Consider the following 16,106-nt stretch of genomic DNA (forward strand, 5'->3'; position numbering starts at 1 on the left):
TCAAATGTCAAAAGAAAAAAAAGAAAAAATAATTATGAAATGTATGATGATAATGGGGGCGGGACTAGATAAGCTTTTGCTTCTCCCGCTTTCCCTTTCGGTTATGTGTATTGTGTGAACTGCACTGTTGTGTGATGAGTGATCTAAATGTCATGACCAAAATAAACATATAAATAAATAAATAAATATTTCTGCATCATCTGCCAGATGGTGAATCGCCAAATATTCTAGATCAGACGGGTCTGATATGGAAGTCCAGTTTCAAGACACTTGGTGGGATAAAGCCAAACTACAAGTCAATCACTCTTCATCATGTGCCCGTCTCAATCTAATTCAATTTAAGGTGCTACATAGGATGCACTAAAGCAACGACAAATGATTTTACCCTTTGATGTAATTATTTGTTGTCTGTTGGTTTTTGCAGACATTTAAAACATAAAAAATGTTTGATTGCACTAAGACACTGTACAATGGATCAAATAACCTAAACAATTGAAATGTTGAAAAGCCAAAAAATCCCAAAAAATTTACTTAAATGATAATTCTTATTTTCTTTCTGAATTCTGACTATAATCTCAGAATTATGACTGAATGCTGGCTTTAACAAAATTCTGACTTCATATTATTATGTCACTTATTAACTTATAGTTTTTATTTTGTGGCCCTAAAGTTTATATGAAACAAAGAAAAAATATGTGAACGTAACACATTATATAATCAACATTTTTACAACCCCTCATATTCAGAAACTGTAAAATATGTGTTTAAAAAACTAACCACTGCTTCTACAGTAGGTATGAGTATGCATTTGAAAATGCAAAACTGGAGTGTTGACTGATTTGAATTGTCATCAAGATTAAAAATTGCATATAACACAAAGCTTTTTACGATTATAGACTTTAAGCATTAGTGTTTAACCTGTGTACTTGTTCCAGTCTGACCCATGTCTGTTATTTGAGATCACAAATTGAATCAGTGGGGTTTGACCCAGTCTCTGTGTCCAGGATTGGTTTCTTAGTGAACCATGGTCTAAATGGAAAACACATTCCTAGGCAAACTGCTGCTAACCTCCAGTGAATCGTTAGTGAGGAATGCTGAAGTGTGAGGGGAACCATGTGTGCAGGGGTGACATGTGGTGGTGAAAGAGGATAGGCCATGTTAAGTGTGGGTGACCAGATGATGTTTGCTACAGTTGAAGAGAGTGTAGAAAAGTTCAGGTCATCGTGGCACCAATGTCATCACTTAAAATCTGTGTTTACAGAAAAGGTTCATGAGCTCCTATTATTTTTTTAATTACAGCAAAATGTGTATAAAAAAGTAATATATTTATATATTATATAAAAGTAATTACAATAAAGTCATAAGATTACAAGAATAAAGTCATAAGAGTACAAGAATAAAGTCATAAGATTACAAGAATAAAGTCATAAGATTACAAGAATAAAGTCATAAGATTACAAGAATTAAGCCATAAGATTACAAGAATAAAGTCATAATATTACAAAAATAGTCATAAGATTACAAGAATAAAGTTGTTGTATTACAAGAATAAAGTCATAATATTACAAGAATAAAGTCGTAAATTACAAAATTATTGCGGTATTGCGAGAGCTGTATGGTTGTACTGATTCGTACGTTGCCTTACAGGAGGCCTTTTTCTCGAGGCGACAAGAAGATGGGGAGATTCTGCAAGAGTTCTCCCTTGCGTTAATGAGTTTGATGTCTGTGGTGAAGCAAAGTGCTCCAAGTGAGATGTTAAATGCAGATGTTCTGCTGGGCTATCAGTTTATCGAAAACGTCATTGATGGTTCCCTTCGTCGAGAATTAAAACAATTAGTACGCAGGCAGCCTACTGTCTCTCTGCTGGATGCTAGGGCGGAGGCAATTAGGTGGGAGCGAGAGGGATTGCCAGGGGGTGTGCACGGCCGGAGCCACTCAGTTCCTTCGTTGATGGGCTTGCAGTGTGGTGTCCAGACTGCTCCTTTAGTGGCTAGTCCACCCCAGGCTTCAGAGCTGCAGGAGGTGAAACAAATGTTGAAGCTCCAACAGGAATAGCTTAAACATCTTACAGAAACTCTTGCTCAGCTGCAGATCAGTCAGCAGCGTAACTATTCTTACCATGATCCGGTCATCTGCCGGCGATGTCAACAGCCTGGCCACTTTGCCAGGGAGTGCAGAGGAGAGCGTGTCCCTCCTCAACCTTCAGTGTCTGCTTCCAGCCAACCAGTCTCCCGGCGGGATCCAGCTCAGCATTCGGGAAACTAGCGCCCGTCGAACTGCGGAGTCAAAGTTCGACGGGAGTTGCCACTGGCTCACCTGTCCTGTGGGGGGATCGGAGAGAAGCTAAGCTAATCAGCACTTGTCCACACCTGGATGTGGTTATGGGGGGAGTAGCGGTTCCTTGTTTAGTGGACACTGGGTCCATGGTGTCCACGGTCAGAGAAAGCTTTTTCCAGCAACACTTTGAGACTTGGGACCAAGAGAAACTTAAATCTTGCCATTGGCTTCAGCTTCAAGCCGCCAATGGATTGCCCATCCCATACCTTGGTTACTTGGAACTCGAAGTCAAGCTCTGTGGTAGGATTTTGCCAGGGTGTGGGTTATTGGTGGTCAAGGACCCTCCAGCTGATGCATCTCTTCCTGCCCCGGGTGTCTTGGGGATGAACATTTTACGAAGGTGCTACAGCACCTTGTTTGGGCAACATGGCTCTGCCCTGTTTAAGCTAGCCACCGTCACTGAAGCACCAAAGTCAGTGGTGCAGGCATTGCAGAGATGCCATCAAGCCTCTCTGACTTCCTCTTTTGATGCTATTGTCAAGGTTAAGCTGCGAGGCAAGAAAGCTTTCCGTATCTTTGGAGGCACCATGCAGCTCGTTCCAGCCACCTGTTCTGCACAGCATTTTGGGACTACTGTGCTCTTTGAGCCCTCAGATCGGGGTCTCCCCGCTGGACTGCTTGCATCTCCAGCACTGGTTCGAGTTGAGGGAGGTACTGTGTATATACCTGTTGGGAATGTCGGAACATCTGATGTGTTGCTTTACCCTCGTACAGAGGTTGGTGCATTGCGTGAGGTTTGTGTGGTGAGCTTACCTTCTAGTGTTAAGGAGGTTCCATCTTATCTGGCCACCGTTGCATCCCAAGCTGTGGTTCCTACACTGCAAGACCAAATAGATGTGGTTGATCTATCTGCTTTGTCAGCTGAAGAACAGAAGGAAGCCCGACTTCTTCTTTAGAAAAATGCTTCTGTCTTTTCCACTCACGACGGCGACCTGGGGTGCACCAATCTGATAGCACATGAAATCCCGCTTCTTGACGACACTCCCATCTGTCTACGCTATCAACATATTCCGCCATCAGAATATGAAGTGGTCAAGGAGCACATTAACCAGTTGCTTGGTGCGCAGGTTATCAGGGAAAGTTGTAGTCCGCTTGCGTCACCGATCGTGCTGGTTAAAAAGAAGGATGGTAGTCTGCGCTTGTGCGTAGACTATCGGCAGCTTAACCACCGGACCTGAAAAGATGCATTTCCTCTCCCTCGGATCGAGGAGTCTTTGGATGCACTCACAGGAGCACTTTCCAGCGACTTATGCAGCATGTTTTTGGAGATCAGCAATGTCAGTCGCTGCTCTTGTACCTGGATGACATTGTTGTTTTCTCATCCTCCTTTCAACAACATCTTGAGAGACTGGAAAAGGTACTGCAGCGATTACAACACGAGGGCCTGAAGGCCAGGTTGTCAAAGTGCTCCTTTTTCCAACAGGAGGTGCTTGGGCCACATTATCTCAGCTGAAGGTGTTTCCACCGACCAGAGCTAGCTTGAGGTGGTAGCCAACTGGCAGCCTCCCACCACCATCTTGGCGCTGCGGTCCTTTATCGGGTTCGCAAGCTACTATCGTCGCTTTGTGGAAGGCTTTGCCAAGTTGGCTGCCCCTCTCCATTGCCTTTTAGCTAAACTTGTGGGGTCCAAGTCCAGACGGTCTGAACCAGTTGTGGAAAAATGGACAGGAGAACATCAGTGGAGTTTTGAGGCCCTAAAATCTAAGCTGGCATACGCTGAGTTGTCCCTTCCTTTCATCTTGGAGGTCGACGCAAGCCATGGGGGCCTGGGCGCAGTGCTCTCCCAAGAGCAAGAAGGAAAAGTGCGGCCCATAGCCTTTGTCAGTCGTAGCTCAAGGCCGACTGAATGCAATCCTGTCAATTATAGCTCCATGAAGCTGGAGTTTCTGGCACTAAAATGGGCTATGACTGGTAAATTTCATGAATTCTTGCTTGGCCACAAATGTCTTGTTTTCACAGACAATAACCCGCTTAACCATCAGCTAAGCTTGGAGCCCTGGAGCAGCGTTCCAAAATTCTGGACAAATTGGACACAGGAAGATGAGACAATCAAAATAGGTAAGACATAATAGTTTATGTGCATTTTGTGTGTATTTTACCAATTTGTATTCAGGAGTCATACACTACCGCTCAAACATTTGGGATTACTTTGGAATTCTTTTTTTTTTTAAATGCAAACACACATAAGCTTGTCCTGCATAGGCAATAAAGCAAACATGCCTATAAACAGGGCATTATGAGGTGGTGAAATTGTAGTTGAAATTTGACAGTTTCATTTTCTGTCGTCCAATCAAGTGCACTCCACAAGTAATGGTGTGGCTATGGGATCGTTATCCTAGTAGTATGGCAGCGAAGCCTTCCTGTGTAAGGTCTGCCAGGCTGTAAATAGGTGGCTGTTTATTACAGATAGACCAATATGTTTTTTTCAGGGCCAATACCGATTATTAGTAGTCAAGGAGGCCAATAACCGATATTTGGAGCTGATATTCATTTGCAGTAAAAGTGAAAATATTGACGTCAAAATTTTGAGTTATACACTTAACTGTTTAAATGCCTTTAAGCATATGTTTTATTAATCAGACATGTTAAAGTTTTTTTTATTTTAGACAATAGACAATTGTTTTAAAATTTAAACAAAAAGTGCAGGAAGCTCCCAGGCTCAGCACCATGTCTTATAAAGTTAAATGAAAACTTAAACAAATAAATAGCTAAAGTTTTCTACAGTAACTAAAGTTTTCCAAAATTTCAATATCACTAAAATGTTATTTTATCTTTCACTTATCTTTGTTTTTTTCATACAGAAAAATGTAAAGTCAAATAACTTGGTAGTTAAACAGCCATTATTTAGCTTTCTCTCAGACAGACCGTACTTTGCTCTACACACACACACACACACTGCTGTGCGTCAAGTAGAGATGCACGGTTGGCGGTTACACCCACGGATAATCCGCGAGGCAGGTCGATTATTTATATTTAGCAGTGGGTGCACATTTCTACTGCTGAGCGTCTAGAGAGAGAGAAGGAGAAATTGGACCGGTGGGCTAACGTTAGGCTAAAAACTATCAGCCTTCGCCTCATAGTGCTTCCCTGCAATAAAACTGGACTGAATTGAGAGTCATCTGGAGGGACTGCGAGCGAGCAGCTTTAAAACCCAGTTTTAAATTCTTATCAGCCGTCGGATTAAAAAAAAAAGGCAGATGCCGATTTGCGTCAAAATGCAGAATATCGGCACCAATAATTGGCCCGGCCGATAATTGGTCTATCCCTACTTTTTAAACTTTGTAAAGTCATCATTTCCATTAAAGCCCACATAGACCAGAAGCTCCAATTAACGTTGTGTGTGTATCTGCGTCCTCTTTTATGAAACCCTAAAGTTTCAGAACAAACAGTTCAGCCACTGCTGAGAAAATAGTGTTGTATTGTTTTCCTGGACTCTGCGAAGCGGATCAGCACTTCCATAATTTGATGTCGTCATCAGAAATCCTCACCACCTAGCGCCTCCTGGTGCGGCACTAGTCCGGGCACATCCGGTTGCGTACATTCAACCGCAGAAGAAGAAGAACTACTCTTGTTGTAGCTGCTGAGATGCAGAGCATCCACCGTGCCAGAGGGGGAGCTGTGTATCTGAGAGCTGGCCTATCTATTACGTCACTTCCAGGTACCTGGACAATCACAGGACAGTGGGAAAGCTCTCGTTGGCTGGCCAATCACAACACAGTCCACGTCCTGGGGGTGTGGTTTTGGTCTGAAACAGCGCGGCTGACGAGAGCGTCAGTGAGGAGATATTTTGATCGGCTCGTTTGCAGCGATTAGGAGGTTTTTAATCATGAAAACAAGTTAATATATGTAAGTAGACCTCCATAAATAACATATATGTGACCATGAAAACAAGTTAATATATGTAAGTAGACCTCCATAACTAACATATATATGTGTGACCATGAAAACAAGTTAATATATGTAAGTAGACCTCCATAACTAACATATATGTGTGACCATGAAAACAAGTTAATATATGTAAGTAGACCTCCATAACTAACATATATGTGACCATGAAAACAAGTTAATATATGTAAGTAGACCTCCATAACTAACATATATGTGACCATGAAAAAAGTTAATATATGTAAGTAGACCTCCATAACTAACATATATATGTGACCATGAAAACAAGTTAATATATGTAAGTAGACCTCCATAACTATATATGTGTGAATATGTTAATATGACCCCATGAAAACTTAATATATTAATATATGTAAGTAGACCTCCATAACTAACATATATATGTGACCATGAAAACAAGTTAATATATGTAAGTAGACCTCCATAACTAACATATATATGTGACCATGAAAACAAGTTAATATATGTAAGTAGACCTCCATAACTAACATATATATGTGACCATGAAAACAAGTTAATATATGTAAGTAGACCTCCATAACTAACATATATATGTGACCATGAAAACAAGTTAATATATGTAAGTAGACCTCCATAACTAACATATATATGTGACCATGAAAACAAGTTAATATATGTAAGTAGACCTCCATAACTAACATATATGTGACCATGAAAACAAGTTAATATATGTAAGTAGACCTCCATAACTAACATATATGTGACCATGAAAACAAGTTAATATATGTAAGTAGACCTCCATAACTAACATATATGTGACCATGAAAACAAGTTAATATATGTAAGTAGACCTCCATAACTAACATATATGTGACCATGAAAACAAGTTAATATATATAAGTAGACCTCCATAACTAACATATATGTGTGATACAAGCATTCTATGTCACCTTTAAAATCATTTTCTCTTACTGACAATGTCATCATGTCAAACCTGTGGTTACTATCATGATGGGTTGAAACTATTATTATTGTTTATATTTCAGGAATGGACTATATCAAACGACACATTGAAGACCTCGTTGTAGTCCGGTCAACAGGTCCAGCTCATCTGATGAAGATGTCTTTTCTGGCTTGCAGGGTTCAAAGGCACAAAACGGTGCCTTCGTAGCCTCTGATTTCAGAGGTTAAAGAAAAATGTTTAACCTCTGAAATAGCAGTAGCACACACACACACTATTGTTGTGATCATGTGATCTACATGCATCCAACACGCAAAGCCCACATGGTCACAACAGGCGCTGCATGAATAGAAGAGCTGGAGCGGAATGGACTGCTGTATCGGAGGCAGTCCAATATAATCCCATACTAGTTTTTTGGCTGATATCGGACCGATATCCGATATCAATATTGGATCAGACATCCCTAGTGTAACAAGTATGTGGCCTACTGGCTTTTGAGGTCTTTCAGTTGCCCTTACAAGTTGAGGATGAAAAGAAGATGTCTAACGTCCTGTCAGGCGGTACAGAGGACCCAAACACAGGCAGCGTTTCAGAATTCAAAAAGGCAAGAGTTATTCGACAGGATTGTCAAACAAAAACAAGTCAGGACACAAATCAAACAACACATGTATTCACGAATCAGGGCAAGGAGACAGATCTACACACAGGAAGCGAGACACGGACACAAGTGACAATCTTTGGTTTGGGGAGTGAGTGGATACCAAAGCTACACAAACTTCATTTTTCAGTTAAAAAGGTGAGCTACAACAGGAATCATGTTCTTAAGATTTTGAATATTTAAGCTTGAGTAGATTTTAGTCTTTTGATGTGGCTAAAATCAGTTTTCCCTGTCTCCCTGCTGGCAGTCATGAGTCATGAGACTTTTATTTCAAGGCACTAGTTAAATACCAGTAAAACAAAATGAAGAAGAAAACAAATTCACTGCTTTGGCTTCTTGTGATTATGTCACTTGTGGTGCTTTTCCATTATACAGTTCCAGCACTACTCGGCTCCACTCGGTTTGGTATCAGTCACGTTGTTTACTCAACGTTGGAGGGGTTGTCATAGCATGTCTGCTTGAAACTGCTGTGACGTTGTTTTATACGTGACAAACACACAAACTACGACGAGTAAAGCAGTTGTTTTCGGTGTACTGAATCATTAGAATCAGCTCATTAAAAAGAGTTGTTGACTCTGTCACAGTCACTGAACGGGTTGTGATTTGGCTCACGACTCTTCCAGTGACGACAGGCAGTCTGTTTACGTCACGTTTAAGCAGCTCTGCTCGCTTGGAACCTCATCAGAGCAGATACCAAGAAAAGCTTCTGATACAGGTTCTATCACTGATGGAAAAGCAAGAAAATGAGTCCAGTCGAGCTGAAACATGCTAGAATTGTATTATAGAAAAGCATCATTTTGTTTTTTGATGCAGAGGTCTCAAACTCGTGGCCCTTCGTTTACATGTGGCCCCCACTGGATTTTATTCAGCCCAGCCCTTAATATCAAGTTTTATTAAGAACTGGCCCACGATCTCCTTCATCTGTAGCTACATCATAGACAAAATATAATAGAAATTATGATTGTTAGCTATTGTCATGAACAGTGAGCAATATTTTTATAATAATACCAAAGTTTGAATGAATCACATTTAAATGTATTTTAATGTAAAATATATATGAGCATGTTTAGTATTTTTTTAAACATGTTTTTTTTTATTGTGAACTGTGTATAATTCAATTATTCAAAATGTTTAATTTTAAATTCTCTGAAATATCTTCATGAATATCTTCGTAATTGCATTATCATGATGGAATATTATGATATGATTTTAAGCTCAGCTTTTTACATGACCAGACTGGACACTCATTGGCCCCCGTTTGATTGTGAGAGCCCTGGATTGATGAAATTAAAAATCATGTAGTTTTGCCTTGGGTTGTACAGATTTCGAATAAGCTTTTTTTTCCCCACAAAATGACAACACAGGGAGGGAAAATACTCATGTGGACACTAGCGGGTTATTTCTATCACTGAGTGGAAAACTATTAGGGCTATAAAAATGTGTAGTTTTTCACACAGTGTCTCTTCCTGCACAGTAACATATTTAATTTACTACATGTTATGGTCAATTTAATGACTCAGTCACAGTGTGGACTCAGGATAGCATGATTATTTACTCTACAAATCACCACTGGGACAGAGTGAGAGTGTGAAAACAAGACTCCCAGAGGAATGTCCAGACTTGTGGGAAAGTGAAACCTGTGGAAAGTGAAAAGATCTTTCCACACGTCTTCAAAATAACAACTCATGATTTCCTAAGTTTCATCCATGGCATCTTCCATTCGGAAGCCATGGTTGAATTGAGATGGAGAAAGCAAGTTAAATAAGTGTCATTGTGAAAGGCTGAATTGAAAATAAATGTAATTAATTATAGAATAATGGGAGAGAAGTGTAGGTTCAGATGGGAGTCCATGCATTAATAAAAAAGGAGACAAAGTAAAAAACACTACAATGCAAATTCATATAATCTGAGCATCGCCTATATATTTTTCCATAGACAATCTTGTTGTTTCGTTACTACTGATACATGTATTTTTACCCTCCATTAAGTATGTATTCTACCCTGATCCGTCCTTTTACAATATATTGCACTGCATTTTAAATATTTATTCTGGTATTTCAGCATTGGATATGCTCTTTGGACACTTGTTTATTTGACATAGACTGTTTTCTTAATCAACCAAATGCACTTATTCTAAGTATCTTTGGATAAAATCATCTGGCAACCGACCGTAAATAAAAAACGCAATTTTAATACCACAAGAACCAAGACCACTTATGAAACCATCATCTTTATGAAGAGTATGAGCAGATGTCATTGAAGTTCTTTGGTGGTACAACAACTATCAGGAGAGAGTTATCAGATATAGAGCTCAGAAATGTGTGAGCTCTATATCAATTACATCCAGTTCAGTTTCTTTGGAAACATTTGCACAATTTTAAGACAACATAAATCTGTCCAAGACAGCCCTGCATCCTCCTCTTTAATGAGTCACGCTTGCAACATACAAATACAGTGAAAGATGCATAACATATATATATATATGTTCACACTGGAAACAAATTTAGCATAAGAATCAAATGTTATTGCAGTTACCTGTAGTTTGAAGGATGTTTTTACACAAGATTAGAAAATACCCTTGAAAACTGGGTCATCCTTAAGAACCTCCTGGTTTAAAATTATTCTTTAGTAGTAACTCACAGAATATTTTGTAAATGATATCAAAAGTTCTATCATTTTCACTCTCAGCGATACCTGGCAAGATACTGCAACCTAGCCCTTTTTTAGCTCTCTTCGGTGCAGTCAGTGATGAACTAATGTTGTCCCATCTCCACAAAACTGCAATCGCCTATGCATCGTTACATTATATTACATTACATGTCATTTAGCAGACGCTTTTATCCAAAGAGACTTACAATAAGTGCATTTAAACATTTGGGTACAAATAAGAGCTAGATGTAAGTAAGAGCTTCAAGTAAGCCAAATTATGAAGTGCGATGTATAAGCAAGTTTTTTTGTTTTTTGTTTTTTTTTGTTTTTGGTCGGCGGCGGAGGATGTGGAGGCTTTCTGCTGTCCAGATGTCGATGGGGAGCTCGTTCCACCATTTGGGAGCTAGGACAGTGAACAGTCTTGAGTTCTGCGAATGCCTCTGCGATCCTCTCAGTGAGGGGGCAGCGAGCCGGTTTACTGATGCAGAGCAGAGTGGGCGGGCTGGGGTGTAGGTTTTGATCATGTCCTGGATGTAGGCTGGACCGAATCCATTTGTAGCATGGAACGCAAGCACTAGAGTCTTGAAACGGATGGGAGCAGCTACAGGAAGCCAGTGAAGGGAGCGGAGGAGCGGTGTAGTGTGGGAGAATTTTGGTAGGTTGAAGACCAGTCGAGCTGTTGCATTCTCGTTACATGCCCACCGTCTGATACTGCTGAATTGGAAGGGAAAGAATCCCCCTTCCTATGTTCATTGGATCAGAGAGGGGATGCTGGGATTAACTCAAGAAAAAATTAGGTATACAGTAAAGGGGTTTGAGGCCCTGGTCTTCTTCACTGAATTGTTGGTGTTACGACTGTTAAAGTATGTTATTTCATCACAAGAAGCGCACACTATTCTTACTGTTTAACCCTGCTCGGTTACAAACTTTATTAAACTTTAGCGTGTAAAGGTACATTCAGCTCTGTCCTGTAACTCAGGTGGTGTCACTTCCAAACATGTCCGTGTGTCCCACCGAACTAAAACGAAGGTTCCTAACGATAATTCCTATTGTTACAACGACCATACTCGTCATTATAGATTGGTTTGAGTCACTTTTGTTGGTGTGTGTTTTTGTATTTGTCTATATCTATTTGTTTTTTTTTCCTTTCCGCGTTGTGTTACCGGGTTGTGAATGTATTTGTGGGGATGCCACCTGGATGGGGGGTGGGGGGCAGGGTTCATACCTTGTGTAATAAATGCTTATATAAATATTTTTGAGATGGAAAAATGATAAAGTTCTATCATTTCTGAAAAGACAAAAACACATGAATCATAATTGTATTGTGTTGGTGTAACTTGGGCAGCATACAATAAACACAATCAAGGAAAACGCAGATTTTATTCAACTATAAGTAACTGACTCTATTGAAAATATCAAATGACTATAATGAATGCTATGATACTATACTACTGTTGTGTAGTGTAGTGAATATATTGTCTGACACAACCACGACCAGCCTTCACCTCGATGTTTCCACCAGTTTGTCAGAACTGAAGAAGATGAGAAACGTCTTTTAACTCTACTGCAAACTACTGAAAACCAGAATTGTTGCCTTGTGTATGTTTGTGTGATATCTTTGCTGAGAGTCTATTGTGTGTTTGGGCAGGAAGAGGCATGATGGAGACCACAGCTCTTGGATGGAAGCTGTTCTTCAGTCTGGATCTGATTGATCTATCTAATCTAAATTTTTATTAATCCCCTTAGGGAAAGTATTCCTCTGCATTTTGACCCATCCTAGAATTAGGAGCAGTGGGCTGCCACACTGAGTGGCGCCCGGGGAGCATTGGGGGTTGGGTACCTTGCTCAGGGGTACCCCAGCCCTTTTTGGCCGGGTGGGGATTTGAACCGGCGACCCTCCGGTTACAAGTCAAGTTCCCTTTCCCCTTGGCTACAGGCTGCCCAAATCTAAGTCACTTCAAACAGTCAAACTGCTGCTGTACTTTTAGACTGTACTGTATTTTTGACACTAAATGCTGTCATCAATATCTGTCATCATCAAAATCTGTCTGCTTGATTTTGTGCATTTTTGTGTCAGAATGGGGTCTAATAAATTCCCTGATGATCATATTCAGCCAGGAAAAATACCTGAATACTTCCATGCCTTTCATGTCTCATACCATACAAGTCTGAACAATGTTCTCAGGCAGTCACTGACAGGAGGTCATAGGTCAGAGCCATCTTCATCTTTATGACCAACTGTAGTCCACAGCATACACTCACCATGATGAATGACTGGCTGTAGCCAGTGACCAGGGTACAAGTGTTATCTTTGGTCACGGTGCACCATAACAGAACATCAAAGTTAAGCATTTATCTGATAACAGTCTGTTAAAGGTTTAATTCATTTAATATAATTCACTTCTATTTTTCCATGGCGCTTTAAAGCAGACCTTGCAATCTCTACACAGCCTCAGTCTTGTGTGGCATGTTCACTTGTGCCTAAGACAAATATTTACTGTCCTTTTCACCATGTAGCAGGTTTACAGTGTATCCTGTATGATGCAGTCTTTCTGAGGGATCCCACTACAGCAGACACAGCAGGATCCTGCTGCTGTGTTAACACTTGTCTACTCAGACGGGACCACGTAACCCATCGCCTTTACAAGCTGCCCATCTATTAAAATTAAGTGATGTGGTTTCCCACTCTGTTGTATTATTTTGCTCCTCTTCCACCGCTCCCACCTGCCTCCGCTTGCTGGAACCTCTGCCGGCAACGGCACAATTAAGTGAAGAGTGATGAAATTATGTCTCAGGCCCGGGCAAATGGGGGGAAGGGAGGATGGTGGGGCAGAGTGGGAAAGAGGAAGAGTCCATTCTGCTTGCTTCCCCCAGGGACCATGGGAAATTATATTAACCCTAGAATAGAGCCATTTTTCACCTCCGTCCACATCAGTCTACTATACAATCAGGCCTCTTGTCCTTTTGTCTCTCCTCTTTAAAGACAACATCCTTTAGTATCTGCCACTCTTCTCTCCTTCTTCACCCAAGGGAAAACTCTTTTCTTTTTCCTGTTTGTGTATGTTTAAAATATGTATTTCAAACTTCTTCTTGCTGCATGTTCTCCCCGTGTGTGTGGGTTTTCTCTGGCTTCCTCCCACAGTCCAAACACATGCAGTATTGGGACCTGATTTGGGAGATTTCATTATATGTTGAAATGATCAAAAACTGTGAAACAGCAGATCTACATACTCAAAACACATCACATTGCAACATGTGAGTTGTAAGCTTGTACATTTCCAATTTAGTGTTATAGTATATGAGATGAAAGTACAGAGTTTAAATGGTTAATAAAATAGTATATGAATATGGTTATTGTTTTCCAATACTTTAGATAACTAGATTTAGTTGTTATAAGAAACAACACACTGAGCACAGTGTGTTGTTTCTTATGTCAAGTAAAGTTCATAGACAGTTATGGGCGTCTGTAGCCTCTCATAGGGCCACTGAGCCCTATGAGAGGCTTGACAGACAGGTCACTGGGCCAATTGATCAGCCCACTGGGAGGACTGGCCGGTCCACCCCTAGATACAGTTCACACAGCCTCTTACATGGGCTCATTATTGGTGATGGCTTTGTGATACAGACTGTGATACTGTGAGACAGCTGAAGGTTTTACATGTCTGTCAAAAAACCTTGTAACCACTTATGATACATTTTAGTGTGGTTGTGTGTGACCCATACACAGATAACCTCCCTGAGATATGGAGGCTCTCTTTCACTGAGAGTATGGCTTTGTGGTGAACAGGGAAGGATTTAATTGTTGCCTTGTTTAAATTAATTGAGAATTTTACTAATCCCCTTAGGGAAAGTATTCCTCTGCATTTGACCCATCCTAGAATTAGGAGCAGTGGGCTGCCACACTGAGTAGTGCCCGGGGAGCAATGGGGGTTGGGTACCTTTGCTCAGGGGTACCCCAGCCCTTTTGGCTGTGTGGGGATTGAACCAACAACCCTCCAGTTACAAGCCAAATTCCCTTTCCACTTGGCCACAGGCTACCCATAATTTAATTTAATTTAATTTAATTTAATTTAATAATCTCTGCAAAGCTACATATACATAGGTTATCTGCCTCTTTTAATACCAGCTGTCTGCTTACCAGGTGCCACATTACACTTGCAAGTACACAATATTCTACCATTTTTAAACAAGAAAATCTATCTGTTTTTTTTTGTCAATCACACCAGCGCCTTGTTCCAAAGGCGGTCTTCACTCATCACAGCTGTGTGTGAATGCTTTCTATGTGCTGAGCTTTATCCCATTGATTCTTTTGTTTGCCTGTTCAGACAAGTGAGTCACTGAACCAACAGAGGCTTCATGTCATAACACACAAAAAAGATGTACAGCACAGTGACAACCAAGACAAGTGAGATACCTCAAAATCCTGATCAGCACCCAGTCTGCCTGAATGCAGACTGTGATACTGTGAGACAGCTGAAGGTTTTACATGTCTGTCCAAAAAACCTTGTAACCACTTATGATACATTTTAGTGTGGTGCGACCCATACACAGATAACCTCCCTGAGATATGGAGGCTCTCTTTCACTGAGAATATGGCTGCCAGCAAGATTAAAATGCTGCCAATGAAAAAGACTCACCAAATAATACCAAACAGCCTTTTCTGAAAGGAAACTGTAGTTTGTAATCCACTCACTCTCCTGCACCAAACTCGATAGAGAAGATTAGCATTTTTAGCACAGAGAAACACAGTAGGTTCAGGTCTTTAGTACTGCCTTGTTTGATACATTTTACTTTAGTTAAATCTGGACAAGGAATTTCAAAAACTGAAGTAAAAAAATGACACCCTGGTATGCGGGGGTGGGGTAGCACATGGTTAAGACCGGTACCCCATGTGCAGAAACAGCATGGTCACAAATTCAACTGCACCCCTTGCAGGGGGATGTGAGCCGCTCAAACCAGACAAGTCCGGGGGAGCTGTAGCATCGCTCTCTTCTTCTTTGGTAGGAATGCATCCTATTCCCTGTGTCCAGACTTGTACTGCCCAATGGTGAAGTGAGATACTACAGGACCCTGACGCACGAGTATACCAGGGTCTGCGATATGTGTCTACCAGGGCTTTTACTGATGGAGGCAACAGTGGATCAACAACTCCTGCATGCACTGAAAAGGCTGATTTTCTCAAAGGACGTTGCTGCAGAGACATTCTCCATTATGTCCAATCAAACTGCAAAATAAAGGAATAAATACATCCATTAATTCATATGAATTGATTAATTATACAATTTAAATGTTTTAATAAGAGTCTGACAAAGTACTAGTATCACACAACTCTCACTCAAAGCTTGCTCTGATGATGGAGCAGCAAATCTGAGAGAGTGAATCTCTGTATGTTGGCCCTGTGATGGACTGGCTACCTGTCCAGGGTGTACCCCACTTTTTGCCCTATATCAGGTGTGATTGGCTCCACCTCTTAAATCTCTGTGAGTTGAGTGCTTCAGTAATGTTCCCAGAGTCTTGCACAAACAATTTGAGTCCTTAATCAGTGAAAACAAGCACTTTTAGTGGACATTAATGTGACAGTAGCTGCATTGTAATCATTAGTGCTGTGACACACTAAAACAATCGATTATTTTC

This window comes from Solea senegalensis, linkage group LG18 (genome assembly GCF_019176455.1).
Source record: "Solea senegalensis isolate Sse05_10M linkage group LG18, IFAPA_SoseM_1, whole genome shotgun sequence".
In the NCBI taxonomy this organism is placed as follows: Eukaryota; Metazoa; Chordata; class Actinopteri; order Pleuronectiformes; family Soleidae; genus Solea; species Solea senegalensis.